The following is a 20,000-nucleotide window of genomic DNA, read 5'->3' on the forward strand; positions in this document are numbered from 1 at the left end:
CCCCGACTTATTCACCAACAGAATGCTGTATTTTTACCTTTACTGTATAATGTCTGACTACATGTATTCCGGTACTGACCAGCTGCAGGTGAGACGAAGTGATGGTGTATGTGTATGTGTATGTGCGTCCGTGCGTGCGTGCGTGCGTGCGTGCGAGCGTGCGTGCGTGCGTACGTCAGTGATATCGTGCGTCCGTGTGCGCGTGCACTTTAAAGCAAGGGACATTTTTCTGATATATTATCTGTGGCCCCGTGGCCTAATGGATAAGGCGTCTGACTTCGAATCAGAAGATTGCGGGTTCGAATCCCGTCGGGGTCGGGGTCGGTTACACATACTTTTTTGTTTCCAAAATCAATGTTTTGTTTTAAACTTTAAAATATAGGACTATGGTACTCATTCTGTTACAATACCGACAGGTGGCCCCGTGGCCTAATGGATAAGGCGTCTGACTTCGAATCAGAAGATTGCGGGTTCGAGTCCCGTCGGGGTCGGCTTCACATTTTTTTTCCGATTTGTCTGCGTGTGTGTGTGTGTGTGTGAAGAGCAAGTTGCAGAAAATCAGTGAATTCTTACAGATAATATTCCCAGCCTTCCGTTTCATTTTGTTGATAAAAAAATGTCTCTGCAGAAAAATTGAGGCGGCACTGCGTGTTAACCGCCGCAATTTTAAAAATCAAATTCGTTTGGTCAAACATTCTTCGTCACTGCAGCAAATCGGACAACACCCCCCCCCCCCCCCCCCCCCAAAAAAAAAAAAAAAGAGAAAAAAAGTAGGCTTAAAATTGGAATGACAAATACAGATGAAAAAAAAAGGATTGCATTGTATTCATGATTGTTTCCCGAATCAAAAATTCTATGTATATGATTTGGTTTTGATAGAAAGTGTGCAGGAAGGTTTCCGCCAGTTATCTCTCTTTGATGTTTTGGGTGCTAAGAGAGTACCGTGCCCCTTGCGGGGGCATCAAACATCGAGGTCACAAGCAGGGTCAAGGGGAAGGTCGGCTGGGCGGACAGGAGACAATTGTAGTATTGAGCTCAGTTGACTTGTTTCACCGAGTCAGTGCTGTCACAGCTGAAGGGTTTCGGTTTATTGTTCAAAATGCCCCCATGGGTTATGGACTAATATAGCGGGGATATAGCTCAGTTGGTAGCGCGCTGGATTTGTATTCAGTTGGCCGCTGTCAGCGTGAGTTCGATCCCAGGTTCGGCGGAAATTTATTTCACAGAGTCAACTTTGTGTGCAGACTCTCTTCGGTGTCCGTGTGTTGATAAAAAAATGTGTACACTACATTGGGTGTGCACGTTAAAGATCCCACGATTGACAAAAGGGTCTTTCCTGGCAAAATTGCTTAGGCACAGTTAATAATTGTCTACCCATACCCGTGTCACTTGGAATAATAGGCCGTGAAAGGTAAATATGCGCCGAAATGGCTGCAATCTACTGGCCGTATAAAATTTCATCTCACACGGCATCACTGCAGAGCGCCTAGAACTGTACCCACGGAATATGCGCGATATAAGACTCATTGATTGATTGATTGATTAATAAAACTTGAACTTGAACTTGGTCAGCTCGGGATTTAAGAGTCTTGGTGAATATAAATACAGCGTCTTTAGATTCATTCTGGAAGGCCAACAGATTGACTAAATTAATGTATTAATTTCGCTTTTCTTGCTTTGATGTTGCCGGGAAAGATATATAATATGCTCTACAAATTTGCTCTTGCAAAATAATTATAAGGATGATTTGAGCGTTTTTAGAAGATTCCGCAATGACCTTACGTCTAGAATCGGTAAAAGTTTACTTGTGAATACTATCAAGAAAGCTAGGAAGAAACTGTGGCACGCTAACGAAAATACATTGCTATACACACATATTTATACAAGAACACACACACACACACACACACATACGCACATGCACGAACAAACACACACACGCACATACGCGCGCAAACACACACACACACACACACACACACACACACACACACACACGGGTGTGCGCAGGGAGAGAGAGAGAGAGAGAGAGAGAGAGAGAGAGAGAGAGACAGACAGACTAGACAGACACACAGACTAGACAGACACAAAGACAGACAGACAGACACACAGACAGACACACACACAGACAGACACACAGACAGACAGACACACAGACAGACAGAGTCTGTGGGTTACCGAGTTTGTTCAATCTTGATAGTTTTAACGATCGAGGGTAGAAATCAACAAAAATCAAAAATTGCAAACTTTCCAGAAAATAATGTAGTCAAACGTCATTAAAACTGTCCATTCGAATCGATTGTGTTAAGGAACAAGGTCGGAATAAAAAGCAGTTCGGCGAGTCAAGAGACAATGGCACGCGTCTTGGAGCTGTCAAACTATAGAGTGCGTAGAAACAAAACAACAACAGAAGCAGACAGGCGGACTGCTCTCAAAAAATTATTATACAGGCATGAGACCAAGGGTAGGGCGGATGATGGCGAGAGAGGTGAAGGGACGGGGAATGTTTACAGTGCCGTGTGCCGGGCTGTCAGCAGTGCTCGCCAATGTTTAGCTCAGGCACCGTCGCGGCAGAGGCGCCTTAGTTCTATGCAGGAAAATGCAGCGCGCTATTCTGGTCATCTGGCCAACTGGCGTCCTCATCTCTGAGGCAGACTGATACCACGAGGTGTAAGTTACACCCGCCTTCAGGCTCAGGCATTTTCAAACGCTCGACTCAAGACGATATAATATCAGTAGCTCGTTTTTTGCTCAAGAACTTGACAAAAACAAAAACAGAAAGACGCCGGCATTTTGCACGTTTTCCCCTCCACTCTCTCTCTCTCTCTCTCTCTCTCTCTCTCTCTCTCTCTCTCTCTCTCTCTCTCTCTCTCTCTCCTCTCTCTCTCTCTCTCTCTCTCTCTCTCTCTCTCTCTCTCTCTCTCTCTCTCTCTCTCTCTCTCTCTCTCTCTCTCTCTCTCGGCATTCCCCAAACCCCTTCCCAACTGTGTCTCTCCCTCTGACGTTAGTTAACAAGGAGCTCTCACTTTACGTTCATACTCCCACGCCCCCCATTACACCAACTCTGTCTCTCTCATCATCGTCATAATCATCATCATCATCATCGTCATCATCATCATCATCATCATCATCATCATCATCATCATCATCATCATCATCATCATCGTCGTCGTCGTCGTTGTTGTCGTCGTCGTCCTTATCGTCATCATTATAATCGTCGTCATCATCATCATCAGCAGCAGCAGCACCCCCACCACCACCACCACCGCCACCACCACCATATCAACATCACCACCCCTCTGTTCTGTCCAAAAGCACTTTTTTTACAACAACAACAGCAACAAAGAAACACAAACACAAAACTAAACAGAAAGACAATTCTCAGCATTGTGCACCCAAAAAGAGTCGAGGGGAACTGAAGGGCAAAGTTCTCTTGTGTTGTTTCAACTGGAATTGTTCGCATAGAATGATACACAGCCTCCAGTCAGCGTGGCAGCATGTTCAGACCACATGCCGGTGATTGCGATACCAGCCACTACTGCAGTTGTCACCCTTCGTTGTCGCTAGCTGACAGCCTCTCAAAGACAAGTACAGTAGAACCGAGTCCATTTTAAGACCCCCTAGTTTAAGACTTCTCCTTTATTAAGACCTTGATCTTCAAAATCAGCATGTTCAGACCACATGCCGGTGATTGCGATACCAGCCACTACTGCAGTTGTCACCCTTCGTTGTCGCTAGCTGACAGCCTCTCAAAGACAAGTACAGTAGAACCGAGTCCATTTTAAGACCCCCTAGTTTAAGACTTCTCCCTTCTTAAGACCTTGATCTTCAAGATTTTGTGTTTATCGCATCTGTAAATGTACCCCTATTGTAAGACTTTCCTTTTTAAGACTCCCTCCTTTTTAAGACCGTCTTAAAAGGGGAGTTCCATTGAAGTAACAGCTGGAGATACACGATGCAACGATGCAAATAAGCTCCGTAAACCTAATGCGGGAGATAAAATACGATACAGCCACGCACACTAAATGTAAAGGCCTAATTCCTTAATTGGTGCTACACTGTAACCTCCACACGAAATAATTATGAACACTAGAACTCATGATCGTAATGGCGAAAAACTAACTGGCAACTTATTTCTGCCTTACCTATATAATATACTCGCAAACGGCCCCAGCGATGACTTGGAGAGGACAGCACGTTTCGCCCTGCAGTCCGGACTGACGATCTAACAGCGAACGACAACAAGAAGAAAAAACTAGAAAACGATGTGGTTGAACCATTATTTAACAGATCGATAGAGACTGACAGAGACAGAGGGACAGAGTGAGAAAGAGAGGGAGGGAGGGGGGCAGATCGACAGACAGAGAGAGACAGAGACAGAAAGAGAGAGGACACAGAATAAAAGGAGAGACACTGAGACAGACATACAGGCCGACAGACAAGCAGACAGACATACAGGCCGACAGACAAGGAGACAGACATACAGGCCGACAGACAAGCAGACAGACATACAGGCCGACAGACAAGCAGACAGAGAAACAGGGAGATATATATATATATATGAACATACATAGCAACAGATTTGGATGACAAGAAAAGTATCGCTGCGCTGATGAGTCTACAAATTCGCACATTATGTTTACCGCTATGGCAATAAAATTAAACAGTATAGATGCAACAGCAAACAGCTGTTGCGTGTGTTTAACTCTATATTCGGTTTCGGTCTGAACATCGATCATTGTTTGCTGCTGTATCAACAAAAATGCGCGAATGAACAAAATGAAAACAAATATTTACAAATATATTCATAACTAAAACAAATATTTACAAATAATTATATTCATAACTACGCACCGTGAAGATTATATTAATCAAACACCTTTAGGTGTATACAAATCCATCCTACTGCGCAATTCTGTAAAGGCGTTTTCATGCGCACACCTTCCTGACAAGCTTTGACACACACACACACATACACACACACACTGTCTGTCTTTCTTACTGGTGTGTTTTTTATTGACTGTGTAATAATGTATGTATATTGGGCGAGGACTGCATGTTTGAACAAAGTAATTGTGTATGCTAACTTATCTTATCGTATCGTATCCCCTCTGTCTCTCTCTGTCTCTGTCTCTGTCTCTGTCTCTGTCTCTCTCTCTCTCTCTCTCTCTCTCTCTCTCTCTCTCTCTCTCTCTCTCTCTCTCTCTCTCTCTCTCTCTCTCTCTCTCTCTCTCTCTCTCCCCCCACCCCATATAAACAAGTGTGGCTTTCAGATGTTTACTTATATAGAACCAAGTTTTGCAGACATCAAAAAACAGCTCTCAAAAAGATCCAGTGATGCCAGAGGCTACATCAATCCTCTGTATCCCCTGCCTTGGCTGGCAACCTCAGGTAACATTACCTGCTGTGTGCATTGTATGAAATCTACCACAAAGCGGACTAGGTGTCGGCAGGGGTGCTTAAAGATACGACAGGGGGAGAACAAAAGAAGATAGAATTGTGCAAGAATGTCTTGATGCAAACAGAGGCACTGTGCGGATATAATCTTCTTCTTCTTTGTTGTTGTTGGTGATGTTGGTGTTGTTGTTGTTGTTGGTGGTGGTGGTGGTGGTGTTGTTGTTGTGGTTCTTCTTCTTCTTCTTCTTCTTCTCTCTCTCTCCCTCTCTCCCTCCCTCTCTCTCCCTCTCTCTCTCTCTCACTCTCAATTTCCCTCTCCCCCCCTCTCTCTCTCTCTCTCTCCCTCCCCCCCCCCTCTCTCTCTCTCTCTCTCTCTCTCTCTCTCTCTCTCTCTCTCTCCCCCGCCCCCTCCATATCAGTGTACAACCAATTGTGTCCTTCAAATGTTTCAACTTGAAACAAGACTTTGCAAACATCAAACACAGTTCCCTAGCACGATCAAACAGATCCAGTCACGCAAGCGGCCACATCAATCTGCTGTTTCCCAAATACTACCTGGCAGCTTCAGGTAACATTCCATGCTGTTTGCACAATCTCAAATCAGCCACAAAGCACAAGAGGCTTAGGTAGAGGCTTAAGGAGAAGTGATTAGATAAGACAAGGTTAGACTGAACTAACGACTCGGAAGAACCAAAATTACGTAAGAATGCGTTCATCTAAACAGAAAAAAAGTCGAGGCATCGTGCGGTTTAAGTCTAAAGATTATCGCTCCCTCTGTGTCACTGTCTGTCTCTCTGTCCGTCTGTCTCATCTGTCTGTCTATCAGTCTATCTTGCTCTGTCTCTCTTTCCCCCTTCTTTGATTCCGTCAGTCTGTCTGTCTATCTGTCTGTGTGTTTGGCTCTCTCAATCTCTCTCGATCTCTCTCTCTCTCTCTCTCTCTCTCTCTCTCTCTCTCTCTCTCTCTCTCTCTCTCTCTCTCTCTCTCTCTCTCTCTCTCTCTCTCTCTCTCTCTCTCTCTCTCTCCCACATCTGTCTCTCTCTGTCTTTATTTCTATCGCTCTGCCTCTCTTTGTCTGTGACTCTCTCTCCCCCCCCCCCCCCTCCCTCTCTCTTTGTCTCTGCCCCCGGCGTCTCTCCCTCTCTTTTTCCACCTATCCATCTTCACGTTAAAAGAGGGAGCTTCAACGTACTGTTTACTTTAATGCAGGTTCTGGAGATTGTAAACACAGCTCACGATGCCAGCGCGATCAAAAAGTTCCAGTCATGGTGCCAGAGGCCTCATTAATATCCTGTATCCCATGTCCTTACCAGACAGCCTCAGGTAACGATACCTGTTCCGTGAAACTCTGCAGACTACATGCATGGACAGACTGTAAATGCTGGGATGTTTTGAATTTAACAGTAGTGGGGAATAATTTTTTAAGGAGTTTCTCAGCTAACTCTCTCTCTCTCTCTCTCTCTCTCTCTCTCTCTCTCTCTCTCTCTCTCTCTCTCTCTCTCTCTCTCTCTCTCTCTCTCTCTCTCTCTCTCTCTACACACACACACACACACACAAACACACACACACACACACACACACACACACACACACACACACACACACACACACACACACACACACACACACATACACGAGTCCCATCTGTAATTATAGTGTATATCGAAGCTGTCATTTCACAAAACACTATACACCCCTTTGACACAACCGATTAAAACTGAACATACAACTTTATGTACAGATACTTGAAAAACTGGCACATCAATCACTGAAACTTTGCCAATAAATACAAATACACTAGTTAGTGTCGCTGATTGATAAACATCTATTGAACAGCCCATGGATAAACAAAGGGAAGACTACGCAGCGGGCATTAGCACATTACCAACACGAGTCACCAATAAATACAGGTACAGTAGTACTTTAAGTTACACACATCTGGGACCATCACTGACAATAAATCTAACTGACCTGATGCGACTCACCAATAACTTAAACTCACAAGGTGGCTGTCTAACGCAACCATACCTGAGAGTATTAACTACAATTCTTCGTCAGCTGAGAATCAGGCTCAATTTACCAACAGAAACGCAAGTTCACTGCTCTCATTATCACACACCAGCTCTCACCTAAACCACCACATAGTGTAAATCTAACAGGCCTGACAGGCCGGGATGAGAATCACCAATAAACTCACACAGGGTGACTGTTTAATCGAGTACGTCTACCCCCCCCCTCCCCCAAAAAAAAGAAAGAAAAAAGAAGAAAGGGACGTTTAATTTCTGACAAAACAACGAAAACAAAAAGAAATACCGTGAATGTAACGTTCCAATAACCTACCGCTCTTATATTTTTACACCCCCGGTATAGGGATGACTGTGTATAGGATTCGCTCGATGTGTTTGTTTGTTTGTTTGTTTGTGTGTTTGTGTTCGCATATAGATCTCAAGAATGAACGGACCGATCGTCACCAAACTTGGTGAACAGGTTCTATACATATCTGAGACGGTCCTTACAAAAATTGGGACCAGTCAAACACACGGTTAGGGAGTTATTGGTGGATTAAGATTCTACAAGGACTTATAGAGGCACATATTAATGGTCAAAGGGAAATAACCTTCTCAGTTGGTGGCAGTGAGAATGGTTATTTCCCTTTGACCAACGGGGGTGTTTTTCCTACCTCGGAGGAATTTCTTGTTTATTCTGAAGTTTGGAAGTGGAACGTTAGTAGGCCTAGTCTATCTGTGAAATGGGGCACTAGCCTTTGGCTAGTACTCCTCATAATTTACTAGCAAGAGAGCAATTTTTTAAATTTTTACTCGCCAAACCAACCATTTGTTTCAGCAACTTTACTCGCATTTGGCGAGTAGATTTACATTTCTACTCGCCATTTACATGTTTCTACTCGCCATGGCGAGTAAAATACTCGCCACTTTCAGGACTGCAGTAAATACAGGTAATGTTTACATCCACTAAGGACCACATAATCACTAAGACCACCGTTAAAACTGACTTGATATTACGGGCTAAGACTCCCCAAAACACATTTTGTTTGTTTGTTTGTTTGTTTGCTTAACGCCCAACCGACCACGAAGGGCCATAAGGCAGGGCGGTGCTGCTTTGACATATAACGTGCGCCACACACAAGACAGAAGTCGCAGCACAGGCGTCATGTCTCACCCGGTCACATTATTCAACCAACCAGTCCTAGCACTAACCCCATAATGCCAGACGCCAGGCGGAGCAGCCACTAGATTGCCAATCTTAAAGTCTTAGGTATGACCCGGCTGGGGTTCGAACCCACGACCTCCCGATCACGGGGCGGACGCCTTACCACTAGGCCAACCGTGCCGGTCCCCAAAAACATGCACAGACATAACGAACAACATACCTGCGTGAGTAATATCTTCAAAACATCATTCAAACCAGGCAAAATTCTCCTATTTATAATCGCAGGTAGCTACGCGGCTTACAATAGCACACGCACCTCCTAATACAGGTAGTGTTTACACACACTTAGAACCATCCCTAACCACACGGCTAACACCTGATATAACGGGCTGAGAGTCACCGCATAAAGTGATAAACACACATGTTTTAATCTAACACAACAAACAACATGCCTGTGTGAGTAATACCCACAAAGCATCACTGATTCAAAAAAGGCTAAACTTAACTAGAAGCGTTAGTTAGGTAATAGGCTATTATTCAATACAGTCACCTCTAAACACGGGTAATGCTTACACACACTTGACTTGGGACCAACCACAAAAACAGCGCTTTAGATTACAGACCTAGAATTGCCACACACACAAACACACACACGCAGGTAGACTAACAGAAACACAACAAACACCATACCAAACACCTGACTCACCTGAAAGCACAGACCTCTTTCGACTAAAGGTGAGAGGTCGCCGTTCCACTCGGGACAACAAAGTTTCGATGTCAATGTCTTTGAACCTATCGTCCACTTCGTCCTCTAGGGCAGCCATCTTGGAATCCAGCTCACGTCAAGAAGTTCCGTTAGAACAGGGAGGGAGGGCGAGGGAGAGAGAGAAAGTGAGGGAGGGAGGATGGAAGAAAGAGAGGGAGAGACACAGAGCCTCTACTCCCCTCCTCCGTAAAAGTTCCCCTCCGCTCAGGTATCGAAAAACCCCTGCTTGCTCCTCAGTTCTTGCCCGATGTCTGTTCGCTGCCGGTGTGTTCAGGTGTGTAGGCCTCAGTTCTGCCCGGTACCGTTGGCAGAGTCTGTAGAGTTCTCAGTACAGTCTCTGCTAGCATGCACCCCGCCCCCTTCTTCTTGTGGAAGTTTGGGGGGGACCAAGTCAGAGGCTGTAGAGTAAACGCAGCAGAGATGCTATCACAAGAGCCAGGTCACAATCGGTACACTTTGTCACAGCACCGTCGTGGAAACCGTCGTACTTACAGTGTTAGAATCACATCACGGAAACCGTAGTTGTGATGCTGTTTCTCATTACACTGCATTGAGAAAAAATAACTCCAGATAAGGAAGAAACCAGCTATAGAGCTCAGTTCACTGATGAGTTCACATTTTTTCCTGTTCCGGTGTTGGCACTGAACACGATAAACTTCGACGTCAAAGGTATTTCACTTTAAAAGCAGCATCGTCATTTCTGGTAAACGGCAGAACAGCTGTTCTGCTTTTATCACATCCGAATAACTCCAACAACCAACACTTAGAGCTATTCTGTTTTATCACATCCGAATAACTCCAACAACCAACACATAGAGCTATTCTGTTTTATCACATCAGAATCACTTGAACACAGCCAGCAATAAAAGCAGCGTTCTGAGTTAATCACCTCAGAAAAAAACTTGAACAGACAGCACTTAAATTTTGTTCTGGGTTTAACACATCAGGCACAGACTTTGTGGCCAGAGGAACTGTGGTTTAGAAATCAGTAGACTTTTCTCTCTCTCTCTCTCTCACTCTCGTTCTCTCAGCAACATGCTCGTTTTTCATCAGTGTGTTTTGGCAGCAGCTGCGATACATGTCACTTTGCACAACTTTCCACGCCGCTTCGTCGGCTGAAGCGGGGGAGCCGAAATATCCCAGCAGAACATCCGAACAGACCTGTTTTTCACCTGAGCTAACGGTGTATATCCTCACATCTCAATGCAACGCTCTGGTGCTGCGGCCTTGCTGTGAGCTGTTGCCGTGCCGCTGCTGTGCTGTGCTGCGCTGCTGCCGTAACCCCCTTCCTCTGTCCTGTGTGTGTTGAGATATTCCAGGCTACTCTTCTGCAAAATCTTTAGAACGTCTGCGAGTGTTCAGGCATAGGCAGGATAGCAGTAAAAGATCTTTGGGCAGGGTGGGAGGTTCTGTTCGATTTACTTGCATGCGACTCAAGAACTGTAGTACACCCAGTGTCTGACCTGTCTCAGTGAAAACACCTCCGCGTGGAGGGGTTTTGCTGCCCGCCCAGTGAAGATAAAGAGGGGAAAATGTCTCTGCTCGCGCGGCAGCAAGCAGGATGTCTCTGAACTGAGTAGGGTTGAAGTTACGGAGTTTGAGGGGGAGTAATCTGTCCCTCTTTCCTCGATCACTTTCCAGATGACGGAGTTTGCGTTAACGGGATCTCTGGTCCCTGTCACTCCGATGCGGCAGTGGAGTAAGAGATCGATATCGATGGCAATCAATGCCTAGAAGGGTTGTTCCAAAAGTAGATGAACCTCTCCAGTCTCCAGTTTCTCTGTTAAAAGGAGCATAGCTTCTCGTGTAAACGATCATATTCACCAGAGAGATCTGTTCAAACATGGGAAAGGAGCAACCTTCAAATAAAAAAAAATAAAAAATTTGGATATAATTTTTGGAACGTTTACTTCAAGACAAAACATCACGTTCACATGAACCTCGACCTGACGACCTTTCACGTGCACAAACAGGAGACACGACAGAAACACGAAATTGAGCCATGTTCCGGTGTAGGTTCCGGTCCGGTCCCCCCTCTGAAGTAGTCCCCCGGGGGACCAATTCGTGGCAAAAACTGCTCTATAATGGTCCCCCCTTAGACATCCAGCCTCGTTTTTCTTTGGCATTCAAGCCATTTTCAATCTATATCTTCGTCCGGTATTATGTAGTGCACAGACAGCAATCTCTTTGTTTGACTATATTTTGCAGAAAATAAAATAGATCTGATTTATAATGCCGTTCAAAAGAAAAATCACATGAAATAAAATGAATAATAAATAAATACTGATAAGAAGAAATGAAACCAGTCTCTGATTCTTTCCTTTCTTTTCTCTAAAATTGCTGGTAACATTACTAACATTGTAACAAGAAAAACGAGGCTGGATGTCTAAGGGGGGACCATTATAGAGCAGTTTTTGCCACGAATTGGTCCCCCGGGGGACTACTTCAGAGGGGGGACCGGACCGGATCCTACACCGGCTTTGACTTACAAATCTTATAATGTGCCCCAGATGGTCGAAGCAACGACAAGACCACTTTGGAACGTTTAATTCAAGATCAATCAATCAATCAATATGAGGCTTATATCGCGCGTATTCCGTGGGTACAGTTCTAAGCGCAGGGATTTATTTTTTATTTTTTATTTTTTATTTTATGCAATTTATATCGCGCACATATTCAAGGCGCAGGGATTTATTTATGCCGTGTGAGATGGAATTTTTTTTTACACAATACATCACGCATTCACATCGGCCAGCAGATCGCAGCCATTTCGGCGCATATCCTACTTTTCACGGCCTATTATTCCAAGTCACACGGGTATTTTGGTGGACATTTTTATCTATGCCTATACAATTTTGCCAGGAAAGACCCTTTTGTCAATCGTGGGATCTTTAACGTGCACACCCCAATGTAGTGTACACGAAGGGACCTCGGTTTTTCGTCTCATCCGAAAGACTAGCACTTGAACCCACCACCTAGGTTAGGAAAGGGGGGAGAAAATTGCTAACGCCCTGACCCAGGGTCGAACTCGCAACCTCTCGCTTCCGAGCGCAAGTGCGTTACCACTCGGCCACCCAGTCCATAGACGGTTCAAAAGAACCTCGACATAACGGCCTTTCATTTAAAGTGGACAAGCAAGAAACAGACAGAAACAAAATAAAGAAATGTCGCTTTGACTGAATGTGTCCAATGACAAGACAATTTTTGGAACGCTTAATTCGATCAAGACCAAAGAACACGTTCACAAGAACCTCGACATAACGGCCTTTCATTTAAAGTGGACAAGCAAGAGACAGACAGAAAATAAATAAAGAAATATCGCTTTGACTTAATGTGCCAATGACTCGACAAGACCATTTTTAAAGTAGACAAACAATTTAAGAGCCACGACAGAAAAAAAAACCTGAGAAATGTTGCTTCTTAGAATGTGCCTAAGATGGTCGTAGACATGACAAGACAATCAACAGTAAGCAGTCTTATCTGCTTCGGATTTAAGCATCCTTCACTGAGTTAACTAATTGTCTCCCAGGTACGGATATATCCTTACCCACTCGATCATATGGCTCTATCTAACCAGGTACGAATATATTCGCTCAAACTGTTAGCTTCAGTCGCTTCCTACAACGTCCATCTAACGCCTGCATTCCAGCGTGTTGATACACAGTTACTACACAGTTACTACAATTCTGAGTGACCTGCTGCAGCACAGCTGGTCTCGGCTAAAAAAAAACTTGGTCAACATATATAGGTGGGGTAGAAAGTGTTGTAAACACATGCGAAAATGCAACAGCTTGACTGCTGCTGTGTTATTTTGTTGTTGAATTAATTTCGTAAATGACACCAGTGTCAATCAGGGAAGTGATTTAAGGGTGCGTTGAGACTGGCTGTGAGAGATGCAAACATCCGTTAAGGGATCCCCACAGATGATCCACCTGGAGGATCCCGGTATCACGAACTGAAAACTCTGCCTGAACAATCCTTCTCATTGCGGTCAATGCGCATGCACTAACATGGGGAGATTAATCAGGTCGTGAATAACCTAACCCTAACCCTTACCCTTACCCTAATCCTAACCCTAACCCTAACCCATGGTCAAATGGTCGCATTTTTGAAGTCCAAGATTGGCGCATGCGCATTGACCTCAATGAGAAGGATGGTTTAGCAGAGGTTTCAGTTCGTGACACCGGCCGGGACTCACAACTTAAACGCATAGGGGTACAACAGTCATTCAAGGACCAGGAGATTCATATTCCTCGTCGACACGTGATCTTAATTGGAGCGCTCGTTTTGCCAGAGAGGACAACCCGTGACACAAAACTTTGGGGAACTGTGGAAGACCTGCGCCGAACGCTGAAGTTCATACAATCAGCAGGCCTAAGATCATTATGAGGGACACACACGTCGAACGCTGAAGTTCATACAATCAGCAGGCCTAAGATCATTATGAGGGACACACACGTCGAACGCTGAAGTTCATACAATCAGCAGGCCTAAGATCATTATGAGGGACACACACGTCGAACGCTGAAGTTCATACAATCAGCAGGCCTAAGATCATTATGAGGGACACACACGTCGAACGCTGAAGTTCATACAATCAGCAGGCCTAAGATCATTATGAGGGACACACACGTCGAACGCTGAAGTTCATACAATCAGCAGGCCTAAGATCATTATGAGGGACACACACGTCGAACGCTGAAGTTCATACAATCAGCAGGCCTAAGATCATTATGAGGGACACACACGTCGAACGCTGAAGTTCATACAATCAGCAGGCCTAAGATCATTTTGAGGGACACACACGTCGAACGCTGAAGTTCATACAATCAGCAGGCCTAAGATCATTTTGAGGGACACACACGTCGAACGCTGAAGTTCATACAATTAGCAGGCCTAAGATCATTATGAGGGACACACACGTCGAACGCTGAAGTTCATACAATCAGCAGGCCTAAGATCATTATGAGGGACACACACGTCGAACGCTGAAGAAGAAGAAGGAGCGCTCGTTTTAACACAATGCCGATTTTTTGAAATTCTCTGAACCCTTCGAAAAAACATCATGGTCATATCGGTTAGATTTACTACGTTAATTTGCATCTGTACCGCAGATCTTGCAGAACATTTTCTGGAAAAAAAGTACCAACTGTGCATGTAGGCCTATGCATGATGAAATATCAGTATGAAGTGAGTCCAGTTACCCGCTCTTTTCAGGAATAGTGCGTCGCGGGATCCCCACCATGACTAATATCCAGTACGGGTGGTTTTTTCTGCTTCTCAGTAGTGCGTGTAGGACGCACTGAAGGACGCACAGTTTGGGGAGCGCTGCAGTCTGTCTTTACTCGATCTGTTTCCAGTGAATGGAGACTGTGTTAACGGAATCAGTGCGCTCTGTCACACCGATGTCGCACTGAGCAAAGCAGATCGATAAGGCCAATCAATGCGTACGAGGGTTGTTCGATCAAAGCCAAAGTACGAAGAAGTCAACAGTTCTAATCTCAAACCCAGCGCGGGGAAAAATAGCTGGCCGAATACAAACAGCCTCGCCATAGAAGCTGAGACTTTTACCTGGCTGGAAGCGCCAGTGTGACGTTTTCATCTTTCGCCGTGTTGATATTTCGCTTCTCGGCCTCGTTGATCTAGTATAAACTCTACACTGAACAAAAAAACACCCTTCGATAGTACTGATGAGCGACCTTGTGTACCTTACATTCATGGGGCCAAATTTGTCCAACCAATTTGTTTTATTTAACTTAGAAATTTGATTCATCCTAAAATGTTTCCTTCTTACTCAAGGGACGTAACCACTCAGTACACGTTTTCGAAGAATTCGATTTTGGGGTTGAAATCTATTAAATTTTACCACCAATTTTCTTCACATGCAAGAAACTGACATGCTTAAATAATTTAACTTCTTAATTTTACCAGTCTTGAGTTTATGTCGAGGGGGAAATATGTACACAGGCGAAAGATGAAATCGTGACACCAGCTTCAAGTTATAGAAATACAAAGACTGAATAGACATACAGAGAACACAGGGACTTTAGACAAGTAGAGAACACCCACTGTAAACTGAAGTATTCCACGTTTGAACACACTTGTGAACACTGTGTGAGATACAATACAAAACTTACTTGATTCTACCAGCAAAAGTAGCACACATGGTACCACTGAATAGCGTCTACGATGTGTGCTAGAATAATATAGTATCTCACACAGTGTTCACACCTGGTTACAAAATGTTGGCCCGGTTCAAACGTGGACCACATCAGTTTAGAGCGCGGAGACTATTATAGAGAACACAGAGACTGTACAGTGACTACAGAGAATCTCCAGCCCCTGAGGAGAGACATTTGTATGGGACCAGGCCGACGACCCTCCACGAAAAGCTGCATGGACATGTGGAGGCTCTACATAAGACCACCAGCTTCATATCCAGAACTGGAGCGGAATGCATAGCCCCTCCATAGGAGCCTAAATTGATGACGTCACTGCAATAAAGTCTGTGGACTCCATAAAGTCTCTTATTTCTAATGCATGGACCGCGCATAGAGCCTTATGCCATCCATAAAGTTATAGCAGGCCCCTCCTTCCAATAAGAGTTATGGAACCGGCTATTATTGGAGCGTTTAAAATGGCGGCTGCTTTCATGCCGATTCAGGATGAGAAGAAATTTGAGAAGCAACCGGATCTTTCTTGACCGCCTACATCCACTGAATCGTTACGACGACGTGGAACTGTACAGAAAATTCCGCTTTCGTCGGCAGGACATTCTTGCAATCACGGATGAACTGTAAGAGCAACTCGAACTGCCGAATCGAAAGGGTGCATTGCCGCCAGTTCTGCGGGTTATCTTGACTTTGGGTCAGTTTTTACGCGTGCGGATCTTTTCAAGATGTGTGTGGCGAACTGATCGCGGTACATAATAATAATGATAATAATAATAATAATACGGGAATTTATAACATCAAACACAGCATGCAGAACCAGCAAGAGAGTGACTTATACCTTTATGGCGAGGGTACCGGAATGGATATAGCTGGACTCCAAGTGTAAAGGCGATCGACAAGAAGAAGACTACAGAGAACTGTTATGGCTCTATACTGTCTCTGCAAGAACTCGACTCGTCCGCGCTTCTTTTGCAAACCTTGACTCACGTTCAATCCGCCCTTTCCACGATGAAACACAGCTTTATAATGAATGTATCGACTGGGGCTGGCCGGATCTCTCATCAATAGTCCTGCAGCTATCGTTTGAAGACTTTTTTACTTTTTTTTTAACTTTTGGGAAGACGCTTAAGCGTGCCCTTTTAATCGATAAACAATAACATTATATAACACACACTTGGTATATGTATGTTTAACTGTACATTATTATGTGGCACAGCACATTTAACATTTACTTTTGGCGCGATTTCTTACAATACATAAATGGACAAGAATGTATTAATCTATGCGGTTGTGTCTGCGGTGTCAAAATTTGCGACGTCGACATAATCATGAATCCACACACACACATACATATGCCCATATACTTAAACATTTTCATTTACAAAATATTCAAACGTCTCAACCCTAATTCGCAATGAAACATTACATTTAAATCAATAGGCCTATTGTTTTTCTTTGATGTCCGGCCTCCAAACGACCATCCTCCTCTACACAGTGGAAGCCGACTGGGGCAAATTTGTTATGCTAACGTACCGTCACGTTCTGACTGGCGGAGGGTCCTTTTAAGCTTATCATCATGTGTTCATGTGAACGAGATTAACGTCACTGTCAAGGCGTAAACGTGTGGATACTTCTTGCTCTTTAAAGGAACTTCTGAGACACGAGAGGTTCAGCAATCGAGGTCAGTTCTCTGACCTACTGATAGAGCAGGAAGAAATTGACCGTAGTTATGATTCGTGTTCGGAAATAGCTCAGTCGATAGCGGCGCTGTCTTGAAACCAGTGCCAGTGGGTCGTTATCGACGTGCGCGTGGGTTCGCGGACCCCAAAGTTCAGCAAGGGATTTATTTCCCTGACTCAACTTTGTGCAGACTCTCCTCGGTGTCCGAACACACAAGTTCACAGCGAAAGTTTCAGGGCTTGGAAACACGAATACGGAAAAAGGAGACACACAAAATGGATAGCAACGTACCGTATGGCAGCTCGCTTTCCCCCAATGTGAAAGAAGTCTAAATGTCCATGAGGATAACCTCACATGACTATATTATACCTCATCCTTATTCTTCTCCGTATCCTTTCATCGTCCGCCCATCCCGTTGTTTCTTTGCTACAATGAATCGAATGTTCTCCGTGTGCACAAGCTCTGGTGATTACACATAGTACACTTAAATATCACATTTAGAAGACATTTACTACCAAAAATATTCTCCACAGATACGTCAAATATAAGACTCAGTGTTATAGTGGCCTAGAATCGTGTTAAGCTAGCCGATTTACTGGCTTCATCGACGGTACCATCTCTTTACTTGTGTGGCAATCACTGGGCCAGTAAAGCCAGTCATTACTGATGCTGGACCATCAGTCGCCCAAGAAACTGTGCTGACTGGGATGTCCTTGCCTGCAAGCTACATGGATTTAAACAGCAATTCCGGCCTGCGCCAGTGCACTCTCTCGGCGGACTGTTCTCATGTCCTCCCACGAACTGAATACAGAGAGAAAGCGAACACGCATTGCAGACACTGACCGGAATCCCGCACAGTGTTCCAACTAATTTGTTTGTTCTGATAACAATGGAAATTGGCCTTGCCGCAGCGACGATGCATGAAATCGAAAGTGAGTGCAGAATAGTCAGGAATTGTTGGTATTATTCCAGCGGATCTTTGGCAGACAATCAGATCAGCCTCTTTCGGAGTAAGTTAGTCTTCTTCTTCTTCTGCGTTCGTGGGCTGAAACTCCCACGTACACTCGTGTTTTTTTGCACGAGTGGAATTGTACGTGTATGACCGTTTTTTACCCCGCCTTTTAGGCAGCCATACGCCGTTTTCGGAGGAAGCATGCTGGGTATTTTCGTGTTCAGTTCTATAACCCACCGAACTCTGACATGGATTACAGGATCTTTTTCGTGCGCACTCGGTCTTGTGCTTGCGTGTACACACGGGGGGGAGGGGGGGGGGTGTTCGGACACCGAGGAGAGTCTGCACAGAAAGTTGACTCTGAGAAATAAATCTCTCGCCGAACGTGGGGACGAACTCACGCTGACAGCGGCCAGGCGCGCTACCGACTGAGCTACATCCCCGCCCGGAGTAAGTCAGTGGCTTTTACGGATTTGAGACCTCCAAATATTCCCCATAATTATGCAAAGAGAGCACTCAGGCTGTTGGTTTTCGGTATGTGACCAAGTTGAGGGTTGTTCTTTTCCCATGTCAAATTCTGGCCAGATCTGAGTGTGTGAGACGGGAAGAGACGGGGATTTCGCATATATATTTGCGGCAGTAAAACAGATTTGGTTGTTCTCCCTCGCTGCGGAGTCATTAGATATGTTGCCATCAAGGCGAGGACTGTCGGGTTTAATGTCGTATTAACGTGATAGATAGGATTAGCTCACATAAACATCGGATTTCCGTCCCCGGCGGAGACTAGTGCGCAATAGTCGGATCTCACTGTGTGTGTGTGTGTGTGTGTGTGTGTGTGTGTGTGCGTGCGTGCGTGCGTGTGTGTGTGTGTGTGTGTGTGTGTGTATTTATGTGCGTGCGTACGTGCATATGCGTGCGTGCGTGCCTATGGGTGCGTGCTTGCGTGCGTGTGTGTGTGAGTGTGTGTGTGTAATTCAGTCAGTGCAGACGGGGAATCGGATTATGTTTGATTAGTCTGACAGAAAGAGAGATGTAAGCTGTACACAGAATATTAAACTGAGCTCCAAGCCAGAGTTGGATCATGTTCATAAGCATTGCCTTTGGTAGTATTCATTGTTGTTGATGTTGTTGTTAATAACGATGTTGTTGATGTTGTTGTTAATAACGATGTTGTTGATGTTGTTGTTGATAACGATGTTGTTGATGTTGTTATTGTTATCATTGTTGTTGTTGCGACGGGCGCCGTGGCGTGGTGGTAAGACGTCGGCCTCCTAATGGGGAGGTCGTGAGTTCGAATCCCGGTCGCAGCCGCCTGGTGGGTTAAGAGTGGAGATTTTTCCGATTTCCCAGGTCAACTTATGTGCAGACCTGCTAGTGACTTAACCCTCTTCGTGTGTACACGCAAGCACAAGACCAAGTGCGCACGGAAAAGATCCTGTAATCCATGTCAGAGTTCACGAAAATACCCAGCATGCTTACTCAACGAAAGCGGAGTGAAGCTGACTATGCTCTCAGAGTATAGTGTGGGGAACCCAAATGGGCAAACGAGCTCACACGTAACCAGAAAATTATGGAACGCTGAAGAAGAAGAAAAAGTTGTGGTTGTTGTTGTTGTTGTTGTTGTCAACGATGTTGTTGTTGTTGTTGCTGTTGTTGTTGTTGTTTCCTTGGCAGGGCTCGTTTCCGTATAGTTCTTTGGAGATGATTCTCTTCAAAATAGTTACGCTTCATCAAATGCTGGTTGCTATATCTCAGTGTAATGATAATCTCCTCTTTTTCGACCTGAAGTCGACCCCACTGTGACTTTGAAATCTGACGAGGGTCAACGAGGATCAGTCAGAATTCAGAAGGGTCTGGAGAT

The 20,000-nt window shown here is 44.7% G+C and overlaps 2 non-coding genes across 2 annotated transcripts; both read left to right on the top strand.

Moving 5' to 3' along the window:
• The first annotated feature begins 245 nt into the window (after positions 1 to 245).
• Positions 246 to 318, top strand: Trnar-ucg (transfer RNA arginine (anticodon UCG)). The gene has a single exon. It is a non-coding gene; the product is annotated as a tRNA-Arg (tRNA).
• Positions 319 to 418: 100 nt separating this feature from the next.
• On the top strand, positions 419 to 491 carry Trnar-ucg (transfer RNA arginine (anticodon UCG)). The gene has a single exon. It is a non-coding gene; the product is annotated as a tRNA-Arg (tRNA).
• Positions 492 to 20,000: the final 19,509 nt, after the last annotated feature.

Source organism: Littorina saxatilis, linkage group LG11 (genome assembly GCF_037325665.1).
Source record: "Littorina saxatilis isolate snail1 linkage group LG11, US_GU_Lsax_2.0, whole genome shotgun sequence".
Taxonomy (NCBI): Eukaryota; Metazoa; Mollusca; class Gastropoda; order Littorinimorpha; family Littorinidae; genus Littorina; species Littorina saxatilis.